The sequence below is a fragment of the Thamnophis elegans genome, chromosome 5 (genome assembly GCF_009769535.1).
Source record: "Thamnophis elegans isolate rThaEle1 chromosome 5, rThaEle1.pri, whole genome shotgun sequence".
Taxonomy (NCBI): Eukaryota; Metazoa; Chordata; class Lepidosauria; order Squamata; family Colubridae; genus Thamnophis; species Thamnophis elegans.
Window position 1 is genome coordinate 71,656,754 of NC_045545.1, and position 13,884 is coordinate 71,670,637.

At 38.1% G+C, this 13,884-nt stretch overlaps 1 protein-coding gene across 3 annotated transcripts in view; it reads left to right on the top strand.

The window, feature by feature from the left end:
* Positions 1-5,248: 5,248 nt before the first annotated feature.
* PPP1R16B (protein phosphatase 1 regulatory subunit 16B) overlaps positions 5,249-13,884 on the top strand; it is a 107,878-nt gene continuing 99,242 nt past the window's right edge. Inside the window, exons 1-2 of one of the 3 annotated variants that reach the window (XM_032218556.1) lie at positions 5,249-5,432; positions 12,295-12,362. The gene's annotated coding sequence lies outside the window, so the exon portion shown is untranslated. The remainder of the gene's footprint in view (positions 5,433-12,294; positions 12,363-13,884) is intronic. The other 2 variants (XM_032218558.1, XM_032218559.1) reach the window with 2 other exon arrangements.

A 13,884-nucleotide genomic window follows, 5' to 3' on the forward strand; every position in this document is an offset into this window, starting at 1 on the left:
CTTCCTTTAGAGTTAGAGGACTAAAGGCAGTGGAATTTGGTACTCTTAACATAATAGGTTTTTAAAAAGCATGTGAGATCCTCATTGAATCATACCAAGAAGATTCAGGAAATCATATTTAACTAATCCATATTTTATGCATGTTGATATCAGTGAAATTATTGCAATTATTCAAAATTGTTTCATTGACTTCAAAGGTAGTTTCTCCTGAGTAGTTTCAATATTTTTTGTCAAGTAGTTTATCTGAATTTTCAAATACATATTCTAAAACTTAACACTTGGCTTTGTAGCTATGTCTTTCTCCATCTAGGTCACAATTCTGTGCCAGATTTTTCCTTCTCCTGAGATTTATACTTGACTTTTTGCGCTCACATCCAACAAAGAGATGTTTTTAAAGTATATCAATTTAGGTTAATAATTTTTCCCTCCTCAGAAATACTGGTTTCCTAGCTAGCTTTAAGAACATAACACTCAAAAGAGATTTACTAGAATCAAAACAAAAGATAGCATTGTTAACTTTAATAGTTACTATGTGCGAAATGGAATTTTAGCAGGAACAGCAAGTCTTACAAAGACTAAACTACACCTGTTATACGTTTAATACTTTATAAGGTAGGGTTAATCTGTTTGAATACATGTAACATCTCTAGCATTTTTTTTTAAATGGCTATATTCACACAATACAATAAACCTTAATTATAGCAGCCAAGCAAATCTAGATCTAAAAATTATTGAGTGAACTAGTTTGTGATGTTAATGTATGGTTTAAGATGTTAGGCGACATCCCAAAATAAGTTAGTTAGGTAAAGTATGGGTTAATCATAGGTAAGGATGTCAATAAATGCAACCAGTGTTTCTATTGTGCATGCCTCTTTGTCATTTAGGTCTGAAGTAAGTACAACGGTAGAATACAGTATAAATTTCCTCAAAATCCTGCCTGTACTGCTTCTATTTGCCAACCAAGTTTCAGCCTGTAGTATCGTGCAAATACACTTTGTGTGTTTAGTGTTCTCTGTTTTGAACCTAAAAACCTAGGCTAATTGAGAAAACTATTATTAATTTAACCCATTTAAACGTAGTTACTCTTTTTTTGAGGAAAAAAAAGAATTATTAGCAGCAGGCAAGAACGGGAAAAAAGAACTACCAAGATGCTGAAGACCTATATACATTCCAGAGGTCCCAGAGCATTTACAATATGTCCAGAGATGAATATTTACAGAATAAGGAATCTAATAAGCAATAAACAACTAGTGGACTTGAACAATAGTCCTGCTGCTTTAATCCATATATTGGTCAATTGTGCTTAAAGCTATGACCCCTGATTATGTTAATGAAATCTGAAAAGCATTACAGGGAGAAGTGATATGGCTTTTTACAGCATGTATAGGCTTTGATTAAAACAGTGGCAACAGAATCTCCAGGTTAAAACAGAGACTTTTCAACAAAGACCTTTTGGTTTTGATTAATCAGTGTCTGAAAATGACTTTGTTGCTTCTTTGAGCCATTAATTCATGTAAAGGCAATGAAAATGTTCAACAAACTAGAAGGATGAAATAGTGTTAATGAACCAGCAACTTGAGATTTACTGATTGACTGTGTTGTGCCTCAGTGAGTTTTGCAAAATGCAGCTAATATAGTTAATATATGGTTCATTGTGTTGCACAAAATCAGGCAAGTGGGTTAATTTAGCAAGCTATGTTAAAAAACAGTGTAATATATAGGGTGAATATAGCCTTAATCTTGCCTACAACCAATAGTTCTTCCTAGTCACTAATCCAAATGCATGTAAGGGCAAATAATGTCTGGTTATCAAATATTATTTATACAAGAAAGGCTAATTTGGCTGCTTTTTCCCACTCTTCCGGAAGATAACAGATAACATAATAACAGAGTTGGAAGGAACCTTGTAGGTCATCTAGTCCAACCCTCCACCCAAGCAGGAGACCCTACTCCATTTCTGGCAGATGCCAGTCCAGTCTCTTCTTGAAAACCTCCAGTGGTGAAGCTCCCACAACTTTTGAAGGCAAGATTATATAGATGCATTTGTTTCAATATACTTTCCCTATCTGATCACCAAAATTAGTTTCCATAGTTATTAGGTATTTTCAAAATAAAGTTATTTAGTTATTTTGTAATACATACGAACAATGTAAAATTTACACAATTGCCAGAATTATTATAGTAATTATAGAGCTACAGTTCTAAGATAGAATGATAACTTGAACTTTCTTCCTGTAAATAATCTAAACATTTAGTGAAAGCAGTTACCAGTTCTCAAGAGCATGTAGTTTAGCCCTTAAGTTTTTGTGGACAATGTTGTTTTTATTACAATTTAGTAGTAAATATTGATTAAAATGTGAACAGTTAGATCTGTTACTTTCTGAAATTTTTACTATTTCACCTCATCTGATTAAAATAAACTGAATGAGATTCAGAACGATATTACTGCTATGATGTATGTTATTAAAAATCCCATCAGCTTCCCATCTTTCAAACAGAATGAGCAGATTGGATTCAGTGACTTCCAAAACTGTAGGTTTGCAAAATAATACTAAAGAAAAATAGAGATCACTTCAGAAGAAAACCCCTATTAAAGGGTCTTATATGTTCTCTGCTTTGAATTTGATCCAGTTTGCTTTATTAGAATGACTTTGTGTCAGGATGAGTTTCTTTCTCAGTATCTTGATCAAGGCAACAAAGTTCTCTTTCCTTTTTGGAACTCAGTATTTTATGTGGAAATTATGTTTGCCTGATATATCAGCTACATGTTAAGACAGTCACATATTAGCCTAGCAGGTAATATACAAACCAGTTTGTAGATATGTATACTTTAGTGTACCACATAATCTCATTAGACTAGAGTTTAAATAACCATAGTTACCCATGTCATGCAAACACTTTCTATGATGTGTATGGGAACTGTGACTTTCTTCAAGAAACTGTTGAAAAAGGACATAAATGTCTGTAAGGGGCAAACAATATGAATCATGAGGCAATTTATACATTTAACCCAGATGGCATGACACAAGTGCATAATTATGCCATTTGCCTGATCTCTTGATGCATATGTCATCACTGTGGTGTACTGCAGATACATACAAAAAAGGTGTGGGGGAAGAATACATGGAGGATGAGCTACTTCTTGAAAGATATATTTATCTCCCTCCTCCCCACGCCATATCACTTATGCAATTATTTGAGTCAGAAGTATAAGGGTGGAAGGTGCAAGCTATGACTGAGTTTTTCCATAGAATAGAGTTATCTGTAGCTCAAGGTTGAACTGTAGAGTTCCTGGTGCTGTCTAAGCTTGGTAGTTTTCATGCAGACATTTCATGAGTGCCCTGATGATGTTACCTAGTTTGGTAATGAAAAATCTGTAAGAAAATCACCAAACTATGATTGAGTTTATATATTATCCCAACCATAAGTACGCCTTGTTTGGTTGACCGTTTCTGCATTCTACGAAACCAGCTATTGTGGAGTATAAGCCATGCTTGATCTTTCACTATGACAGTTGTAACTCATTCAACAAGCTAAGCAGACCAAAACTTGGCTGCAGCACTCCCAACGAGATTCAGGCTGAGTTCCATCCTTAGCCCTGGAAACCCATTGGGGAACTTCCAGCCATTGCTTTTTCTTGGCCCAATAAACTTCCAAAGGTGCTTTTTTCAAGAGGCAACTGGTCTTTCTGGTTTTTCCTTTGAAGACATTTTGCTTCTCATCCAAGAAACCTCCTCAACTCTGACTGGATGGTGGGGAAAAAGCTTCTTGGATGAGAAGCGAAACATCTTCCAAGAAAGACAGAAAGTCCAGTTGTCACTTGAAAAAAGCACCTTTGGGACAACCATGACCTGGATGACTAAGAATCTCCATAGATATACTTCGAAGGGTGCTTGCTACAGGTGTGTGTGTGTGTGTATGTATGTGTGTGTGAATGGAGTATTCAGTTAATTAGATTAACAGTCGGAATGGACCTTATATGTCATCTAGTCCACCCCCCCTCCTCAAGCAGGAGACTCTACACCATTTCTGACACATAGCAGTCCAATCTCTTCTTGAAAGTCTCAAGTGATGAACTTCCGAAGGCAAGCTGTTCCATTGGTTGATCGTTCTCACTGTCAGAAAGTTCCTCCTTATTTCTAGGTTGAATCTCTCCTTGGTCAGTTTCCATCCATTATTCCTTGTCTGGCCTTCAGGTGCTTTGGAAAATAGTTTGACCCCCTCCTCTCTGTGGCAGCCCCTCAAATATTGGAACACTGCTATCATGTCTCCCCTGGTCCTTCTCTTGTCAGAATGTCAGTTCTGACAACCGAAGTGCAAAGGAATCGATACAATACAATAGCAGAGTTGGAAGGGACCTTGGAAGTCTTCTAATCCAACCCCCTGTCTAGGCAGGAAACCCTATACCATTTCAGACAAATGGCTATCCAACATCTTCTTAAAGACTTCCAGTGTTGGGGCATTCACAACTTCTGGAGACAAGCTATTCCACTGAATAATTGTTGTAACTGTCAGGAAATTTCTCCTCTGTTCTAAGTTGCTTCTCTCCTTGATTAGTTTCCACCCATTGCTTCTTGTTCTACCCTCAGGTGCCTTGGAGAATAGTTTGACTCCCTCTTCTTTGTGGCAACCCCTGAGATATTGAAAGACTGCTATCATATCTCCCCTAGTCCTTCTCTTCACTAGACTAGCCATGCCCAGTTCCTGCAACCATTTTTCATATGTTTTAGCCTCCAGTCCCCTAATCATCCTGGTTGCTCTTCTCTGCACTTTTTCCTAGAGTCTCCACATCTTTGTTATATATGGTGACCAAAACTGGATGCAGTACTTTAACTGTGGCCTTACTAGAGTAATGTGCCTTGAATTCCTTAACAAAAGGAAGGATGCAAATTTCAGAAATAGATAGGTTTACAATGGGTTTGTTTCGGGGAGAATCGCCATGGGCGGTTTTGTGCTAGTACATCTGTCATGTGCATTTCATTCCGAGGCATTTTCTTCTCTCTCTTTCTCTCTCTCTCTATCACAGCCTGAGTCTGCCCACCTCGGCCCGCGAGGCACTTATCCTCCCACCGCCCTCCTCCGTTTCGAGTCAGCATCCCCACCTTACCTTTCCTGACCTCGGCGCCCCGCTTCCCCTCCTCAACTCCCAAAGCTCCGCCTCGGAGGAGGAGGTGGGCGTGGCCCAGATTCCCAGGCTAGCTGGTCCGCGCCGAGAGCTCCTCCCCTCACTTCATCCGAGCCTCAGCGCCGGGCGAGCCGCTTCTCCAGGCTCCCCGAGGAAACGGATGGGGTTGGTAGCGTTCGCGGGCAGTTGCCCGTCGCCGCTGGTCCCGAGAGCGGGGAATAGCGGGTCCCCGACCGCGTTCGCTTGGCTCCGACGCCGGGCGGGTTGCTGAGCTCGGAGGGAGGCTGCTGGTCCTCGCCGTGTCCCGGTGAGTCGCTTGGTGGGGTTTGAGAGGGACCGAGCTCCGTGGTGGGTGCCAGGAGGCGAAAAGAGACGGTGGCGCGTGCGGGAGTCTCTTCCATCTGAAGCCCGCGGCGGCATTGGGAGGTGCGGTGCTTCGCCAGGGCGGAAATCTCCAGGGGGCTGAAGGTGGGTGGACGAGCGGAGGAAGGGAATGAGACAAGTGGGTGAAGCGGCGAGACCTTTGGGAGGTTTTTAGTCGGTGGAAGATCCAGAGCAAATTCTACCGTCACCTCCCGTATATTTTGCCTCCTGTATATAGAGGTTCTTCTATGTGTGCTTGTTGCTGTTCCTCCAGAATGTTTTATTTCTTTAAAGACAACCCTTCCAGGGCTTTTCCCATTCATGAAGTTTAAGCAAAGGCGAATCAAGAAACATTGGGACGCGGAGTTTGTCTCCCCACCCCCAGCTTAAGTTACCCAGAAAATTTGGGCGTGATTGTGCTAATTTGAGCTCCGTTCAGGTGTTCGTAAGGGAGTGGACGGAGGGAAAGATGTCCGACCGCTTCTTTCAGCGACCACTGTCAAGGAAGCGGGGGGGGGGGTACAATGTACTGGGTTAGAGCTGTCTCTGCCTTTTATTTTTGGCTTCGGACGTTAGGGAGTGAGCTTGTTCAATGGGGCTCGGGTTTAAAGCTGGTTTAAACGAAGCCCAGCTTTGTAAGGAAGAGGAAGAAGAATGCAAGTTCTGACAACCGAAGTGCAAAGTAATCGATTCGCTGTTTCAGAAATTAAAAGAGTAACCTGCCTCTGAAAACAAGCTTTGTCTTGAGCACAGGTGCATAATCATTACGATGAGCCCAGATCTTTTTATGCAAGCCTGGATCAACAATTTTGCTTTTCCTTATATGCATTTTACCCTGGCAGCTTGTGGGGAATCAGGGTGCAATGGATGGCTTATCTCTTAAAGGTGTGGGAAAGTGAAGTGTAAATGCACCCGCATGTGCATATTTCTGCTGCTATCACATACATTATTACTCACTTCTGCTTTTCTGCCGCCTCTGGATGGATATATATCAGTTATTTCCTGATGCTCTTCTGCTATCTGTGGTCCACATAGCCACTGCCTCTTCTTAACCATGACAGGATGGAAATCAGTTAGTGTGGAGGTTTGTTAGGCTGAAAGGTTAGAAAGTGTGGAGATTTGTTAAACTGATGATGTTTTCCTATCCCCCTCACCTCTTAACAAGCAAAAGGGACTAGTATCCATTTGTTTAAACTGTTTCTCAACCTTATCAACTTTAAGATAGGTGAATTTCAACTCCCAGAATTCCCCATGCTGGACATGTATCTTAAAAGTTGCAGAGGTTGAAAAGTACTGGTGTAAAGGATAAGCTGGAAAGTAGTTGTGGTGGGCTGGACAAACAGAAAAGGAAGGTAAATTGATATTTGTAATCCCCCCTCCCATTTAATTTTAAGACTATTTCAAATGGTTCTTTAAAAATTTAACATTTAAGAATTTGGGATGGCCTGCTGGCTTTATATAATGCTACTGCCTTTTAAAATAAAACTAGAAGTAAAGTTCTTGTGTGATAACATGTTCAGTTTATTTGTAATTGTTGAGAAAGAATTACTTTCTCCACCAAGTGTAAAGTGATAGTAGGGAGAGTAAGGTTTAAGATAACATGGGAAATTGAATGATCATAGCCGATTATTCAAGTGTTCTGTTTGTATATATAGGCCAATATAAGCCCTTTTAAAAACAGCATTGTGGTTAGTGCAAGTGTGTAATGCAAGCATGCTCAAGATAAATTCTGACTCATAGTAATTGAACTATTTTGTGCATAATTATCTACAACTTAGTTAATTTTCTTCTGGTTTAACATATGTGAATTTGAACCAAGCAAAAAAATTAGGATTGTTCAAATCATATTTAAAATATTGCTATACTATACTATGTGAAATGAATTTAGCAAATGATTATGGTTGCATGGTTCCAGGTTGTTGTTGCTTATTTAACAAATCATATTAAATAAAATCATAATTTGATGTAATAAGTGAATATGTCACTGGCTTAACTGGTGACTGTAAACCCTGGATTCATGCAATACATTAAAGGTTATTACAGATGTCTTGGTGATTACTCAGTCTTGGTTATTGACTTACCATGTTGTGTGAACATAGACTATTTGGTTAATTTTGTTACAATATTATGATGCAAATCTAAACAATAAGCTTTTCCACTCACCATGTTAAATTGTTACTTTATGTAAAAATAATAAAAGTTTGGAAATAATTTCTCTCTTCAATATCTCTCTATCATCTTCAAAATTAGACATTTGTGAGTGAAAAATCCAGGTTAAAACAATTATTGATTAATATGAGAAATTATTGGAGAAGGACAATAATACTATAAACTGAATTTTATTTATTTATAACTGTTCTATGCAATAATAGAATAACAGAGTTGGAAAGGACCTTGGAGGTCTTCTAGTCCAATCGCCTGTTCAGGCGGAAAAGCCTCTACCATTTCAGACAAACTCATTTCTAATTGGTTCTGAGAAGCATAGAACAAATGTTTGCTCCTGTTCCCAATTTTATATTGACATCTATTTTTATAGGCCAGTACAAAGAGCAAAAGTACTACCCCTGAGCCTCATGATAGAATATATTTTGAATCTCAATCTTATAGATTAATCTCATAATGTTTAGTATAACTCCACTTTTGAATATGAAATTGATTGATTTAAATTTTTCTCTACACAGCAATAATTCCCTTAATGTCAGTTGCATATTTAAAGCAGAACAGGTATTTAGTGAAACTATCATGTCATCACTCTAGGTTTGGTCAACAAAAATACTTCATTCACTTTGTTGGGTAATGTGCAGAGAATTTAGTGAAAACCCAGAGAGTTTTTTGCAACTGTATCTAGTTCAGTTCTTATAAATCAAGTAGGTTAAAACTAGATGTTAATTATGTTGCACTAATTTAGTATATGAGAGCAGTTTCCTCTTTTCATACGTATTTTTGGTATTATATTGCTTTGCATAGTTTCCATTATCAGAAAGTCATAGAAGCTTAGATGGCTTTCTGGCTGAACTTCCTGCTTTGTGTCTTTTCAATTTTATGTTGAATTTAGCTCAGCCTCAGCTGCAACTAGGCCACTATCATCCATGAAACCATTTCCAAAACCAAATATCATTTGAAAGAGCAACTAACAGCCTGCAACTACGACATTTTTCTTTTTTTTTTATAGGTTTTTTATTTTTTCCTAACTGACATTTTTCAAGAACAAGCCAATGAAAAATATATTTGCATACTCGGGTGCTTCAGGTGTTTAAGACTTATGTGCATCTGCTCACTGTTGCATACAAAAGTGACATCATATTAAAAGTGTTAGGTAAGCTCCCCGTTGGGAGAGCGAGTACGTTCAGCGAAGCGTTGTGAGAGTTGTGTTGGAGAACACACAAACCAACATACAGAGACACTGCAGTTTAAATAGGCTTTTACTTTCGTGGAAATAGAGGTATTAGAGTCCATCAAACAGTCCAAGTCATACACGGATAAGACAGTCAGTCATCAACCTCTTTCAGTTAAGGGATAATCCAAATAACATAGTCCAGTATCATATAATCAGTTCAGTACACAAAGTTTGCTAACAGTTGCAAAACTTACAATAGCTCACGGCACTTCCAGATCAGCCCAGCATCTAACAAACAGAGAGCTAACAGTCATTCTGGCTCCCTCTTATGGCCGATTGAGGAAAACAGCAACCAATCACATTTTACAGTATGATTTAAAGAAACAGGTATAGCATTGTTACATGATTTATATATTGCCAACCCAACTGTTAGATTATATTCCTAACAAAAAGTGCAGAACTTCAGAAATGTGGGCTGTGTTTTATTTGGAGCAGTACTGCCTGCTTTGTGCAAATTATTGTTTTTTTTAAAAAAAAATCCCAACTGAATTAGTTTAAAGAGCTAAACATTCCACATATGGTGATATCATATTTTTACATGATGCAGTTCAATATACTGTAGATTTATGTTTGCCTCTTCATATCATTTTGATAAGCACCACTGAATTTATTGCAATAATAAAATCAATAAAATGTATGTGTGTGTCTTTGTTGTTAGATTTGACTAAAATCACTTTTTCACATCCAATAGAAATTCTATTTCAAATTCAAATTGAGTTCATGGACAGGCCATAGTATGATTTTTTAGATTACATAAACCCAGCCCTGATATCTGTTGAGAATGGTTTATGGCTTAGTATAGTGTATGTATCCAGTAATTGTAGATTATTCAATAAACTCTGATTAATTGAATTTATGGCTTACTATAGCTTTCCCCATTTGGTAATCCCCAGATGTATTGAAATTACAATTCCAAGAATCAACAGCTGACTTGACACTTTGAGAGTTGCAATTCAATGTATCTAGAGCAGTCTTTCTCAAACTTGGCAGCTTTAAGATAAGTGTCTGGCTTGGGAATTCTGGGAATTGATCAGAAACACTGATTAAGTCAATATAAGACTGAGGAAAAGTTGCTTAACATGATGCATTTACCGAATCTGAAACTACAAATACATTTCCACATTTGCCATGGAAATGTCCTAACTGAATTTGATGATGGTGTTTTCAAGGAAATGTCATAGGATTGTAGTATTTTACTTCCAAAGATTATCCTACATATCGCAATTTATGAATAAACCCCTCTGAAAGTAATGTAACTTCTGGTCACATATACATAGGCTTTGGCTACATGTACCACTTGTGAAAATATATTTTAAGCCTTTTCAGATGTTAAACTTAAACACAAAGCTTCATAATCCCCTTATCTGCTTTTTGGTGAAGAATTTAACTCTTTTAGGGAAACTGCTGGTTTTATTTTTTATTTTTTTTAAAGCAACAATTTCCAACTCTAATGGTTATAAAGATAAATATTTGGTGATGTAAAGACAATTGCTTGCTAAAACTTTGGAAGTTAGCAGAGGTTCCACATCTCTCAAATAACAGATGCAAAATTCATCATCAACCTTTGATGACCTTTAAATGTAACAGCAATGGAAAAAAGCTGTTTGGGGAGTCAGGTGCTTAGAGAGCTGGATAAAAAAGGCAACTTGTAATTTTTTGCCTGTATTCTCTCTATTTCTGGAGAAAATCAGATTTATATAATCATTAAGAGCTGATACGAACCTGGTGACACTTGAGCAATAACCGGAGCTCTCTCTACATATACCAAGGCAGCAACCTGCAGTATTCTAAACTTTTACATTTAGAATACATCATAAGCAAATATACGCACCAACAAAAGTGCGTATAGTCAAGGCTATGGTTTTCCCAGTTGTAACGTATGTCTGTGAAAGTTAGACCATAAGAAAGGCTGAGCACCAAAGAATTGAGGCCTTTGAACTATGGTGCTGGAGAAGAGTCCTGCGAGTCCCTTGGACTGCAAGGTGATCAAACCGGTCAGTACTAGAGGAGATCAACCCTGGCTGCTCTTTAGAAGGCCAGATCCTGAAGATGAAACTCAAATACTTTGGCCACCTAATGAGAAGGAAGAACTCATTGGAGAAGAGCCTAATGCTTGGAAAGATTGAGGGCAAAAGAAGAAGGGGGCAACAGAGAATGAGGTGGCTGGATGGAGTCACCGAAGCAGTAGGCATGAGCTTGAATGGACTCTGGGGGATGGTAGAGGACAGGAAGACCTGGAGGAACATTGTCCATGGGGTCAGATGGGTCAAACAAGACTTTGCAACTAACAACAACAAAGCAAATAATTGTGAGAGAAATCTGAACAGAAGAATCGTAGATAAGGAAAGGGTCATTCGTTTTTTCCCTGCTTCCAGTTCCCTACTGTTGTTTCCTTTTATTAAACAAGAAAGTGAGAAAAAAAGAGTAGCAGTAAAGAGACATCTTTGGCACTAACATTTTTATATTATTCATTGTTGGTGTTGGTGATTCATATACTTCTTCCAGTAGCAAAACCGCAATAGATTTTACAAAAGCAAGATAAAGGAATGGTCTGAGCAAAAAAATAAACAGCATCTTTGATTAATATAATTCATATAGGGTGCTAAATTTTAATGTTCGCAATTGGTGTTGTGGTTCCTTGAAGGAACATCTTTATTTGGTTGGCAGCTCAAAATACATGTAGATTTATTTAGCATCTTCCATAGAGATGGATGGCTCAGCAGTTAAGATTTTGGGTTTGTCAGCTGGAAACCTGATAGCTCAGGTTTGAGACACAAGTGCCGCATGACAGGGTGAGGTTCCTGCCAACCTAGTAGTCAGAAAGCATGAAAATGCAACTAGATAAATAGGTACCATTAAGGCAGGAAAGGTTACTATATTCTGTTCTTGATGATAGAATGCATCTCTCGGACAATGTAGGCTCACTCAGCTGAGAATTGGAGATGAGCACCTTCCCCGCTTAAGTTGGTCACAACTGTACAGGGGAACCTTTAGCCCTTTATAGGGATGTTCATCAAGGGATGGATATTATCCGCAGGTTTAAAGCAGGATCAAGAAATTTGTAGTTGGCTGGGTGTTCCTGAGGGTCAGCATGTAGCAACATCAACCATCATGGCTAAAGATGGGCATACAAAAAGTGATGGTCCAATAGCAGCTGTAAGACCATAACATCCCCACCTCTGATTCATATAGCACCTGAACTCTCCCATGCTCCAACCTTCTTCATGGATTAGCAGAAGAATGAAAACATGAATGCACGTATCCTTCCCAGAGCTCCTTTTCGGCATTTCAGAAATAATGTCTGATTAGCTTTTTAGTTTAGGGTTTTATTAATCTGAATGCTTTAGCTTGTTAGTGACCTGAACATATAGTAAGAAAACTTTCTTAACAATTGTTCCTTCTGCCCAAGTTTTAGGGTGCAGTGCTGGATTTAGAAGCATCTGAGTGCTGTGGATATTTCCTAAGAGAGGTGAGGTGGTAAGTCCCAGTTATGATTAGGATTTTTATCTTTTGTAACTACTCTATGTTGCATGTGGATGTGTATTCTTTTGAAGCCAGGCTCCACATATGAACCATTCTTGGTATTTTTATTTTTATTTGTTTACCATGCTTATGTTTCTTTGCTCTGTTTTGAAATTCCCATTATCCTATATACAAATCCTAGCTACCTTGTGATTATTTCTTTAGTGCAGGAGGTAAGTAATGAACATTAATATTACTTACAGCATTATTACAAGCATCTGAATTTTGATCACGTGGCTATGGGGATGTTGCAATGGTTGTGTGAAAAATGGTCGTAACTCAGCACTGTTGTAACTTTGAACGGTTACTAAGTGAAATGCTGTATAGGATTACTTGTGAAATAAATGGCAATAACCAATCCATAGACTTGGATTTTTTAAATCTATAGTGAATATCTGGGATAAGACAGAAGAGTATGAACTTTGCCCTGCACAAACCAAACAAATGGAAGTTAAATCTACCACTTAACATATGTGGAACATTCCTTGTTTAGATATCCAGGCTCTCCATTTCATCCCTGTTACTGGGTTTACATCCTTCAGAAACATGCTCAACCCTGATGGGTTATTTTTATTCTATCCATGCATACAGGTTATTTCCCCCCACAGACCTTTTCCCTACAACTCTTCAAACCTTGAGATTCTCCCACGCCACCTCTTCCTCAGATACAGGCAACACCCTTTTGGTTGTGTAAGTGGCAATATTCCTAAATTCACTGGAGTTATACAAACAAAGGAATATCTTCTCAGCCTGATGCTCTGTTTTGTAGCAGCTTGATAAAATATTTAAAACCGTTGTTGAGATGGGTTAATGAGATTCTGCACAAAGGCTCTCTTTCAACACGGGGAAGGATTGAATGATTTTAAGGTCCCTTCCTACCTTGTCACATCTTTTATGAAAAGTAAATGTTGTTTTTGATTGGCATTAGAGAAGGACACTCATGTGTTTTGAATGAGAGTGTTAAAAAAGATAGATAATTAACTATATATAGAGGCTGTTGCTGAAGTCACTCTATATGATGAACAGTTTTCCCCTCTTCAAGTTCTCAATCCAGCTGGCTTATTTTAAACAAGGTTTCTTTATTTAGAAAACTGATTTTTCTTTAGATTCTTTGGTACTATGGATTCTTTGCCTATAGTACCAGTTTTTCTTTGGATTCTTTGGTACTACGGTTTCTTTGCCTATAGTACCAGTTATATATATTTCTCTAACATATTGTCTGCACTGAGTGGTTGTTCCACTTATAAAAGAAATAGTCTATTTCTTTATTTAATATTTGCCAACTGCATCAAAACTGTTTCATACTCTGCTTTATTGAATTAGTGATACAGGATGTTTGTACTTGGCTCTGGCGCTGATCATGTTGCTTCTGTACTTTATATCTGCATGATAATTGTACTACTATATTGTGCTCAGTTTCCCTGGCTGTATTCCAGCAAATAAAAACGTTGCTGAATGATTCTTTGTGCCTTTTCTG